The sequence below is a fragment of the Pteropus alecto genome, unplaced genomic scaffold (genome assembly GCF_000325575.1).
Source record: "Pteropus alecto unplaced genomic scaffold, ASM32557v1 scaffold86, whole genome shotgun sequence".
Lineage (NCBI taxonomy): Eukaryota > Metazoa > Chordata > Mammalia > Chiroptera > Pteropodidae > Pteropus > Pteropus alecto.
Window position 1 is genome coordinate 28,445,728 of NW_006442109.1, and position 1,137 is coordinate 28,446,864.

A 1,137-nucleotide genomic window follows, 5' to 3' on the forward strand; every position below is an offset into this window, starting at 1 on the left:
TCCACCTTCTTCTGCAGACCCTGCCTGACTGTCCTCATCCGGTGCCATCTGCTTAGCCTGCTGGGTGTCTGGCCCTCTCTGGGGGAAGACGACCCAGTGCTACCCTCCTTGGCTCCTGCTCCCCAAGGGTATGTGCCCTGTGGAAGTGCTCAAGAGCAGGTTCCCAGCACCAGGCCCAAGCCACATGGGGCTCCTCTCCTCCCTACCATGCTCCTCTTTGGTACAAATAGGAAAGAACCAGGCTGTTCTAGCCCCCTTGCAGAGAGCCCCAGGGCCAGGGCCTAGTCCTGGCCAGGACGACAAGGAGCTGAGCCTCCTAATTTACTCTGGGGGAGCAGCATGAGGTGAAGACAGGGCCCCTGGGCAACAGGAACGAACTGGAAATTCAGTCTTTAGTTCCTAGAGTGGCTGCAGCTCAGCAGGTCTGTGAACTGATACAGTGTTGATTCTCGCTGGGATGTAAATTAGTGCAATCTACAAAAGACTAAAGGGTCAGGGGTGGCAGGGCAAGGGGAGCCACAGCACTCCTTTGGTTTGATTTCAGGTGGGTGTGGCTTGAAGAGTCCTGTGTGAAGTTCTGCAAGAGGTTTCCTAGAACCTCCAAGTATAAGGCAAGAGAAAGTCTTCAATAAATCAGGTAGCAATTTTTCTTGCCCCCTGCCCCCCCACCCCCTCCCAGCTCCCTTCTGCCCTCCCAGACATGATAAACAGCATGTTGATCAGTTAACTTCTGGGAAGCCAGACCTGCTGGGTGGCCCCTCACCAGGAGGTGAACAGGAAGCTGACTCCCACAAGTGGGCCACACCCATGACAATGAGGGCCGGGTAACTTGTCCCAGCACCAAGGGCTACTGCAGGGGCCAAGGAGGAAAACCAGGGAAAGGCCCCAAATCCAGGAATAGGAAGTCGATGCTCTGGAAACCAGACTCTGGCTCTCTATGCCTTAAAGGAATGGGCTCAGAGCTATACTAGAATCTGAAAGAGCCTGGTCCTAGGCTGATAGGGAAGCAGTGGGTCACAGTGGGTGAGGTAAAGCTGGCTCCCATTCCCTCTTGAAGGGCCCAGGGGAGGCTAAAGAAAGGTCTGTTGGGCCTGGTTCCTGAAAGACCTCCCCCCACCCCCCGGGCCCCATGCCCCT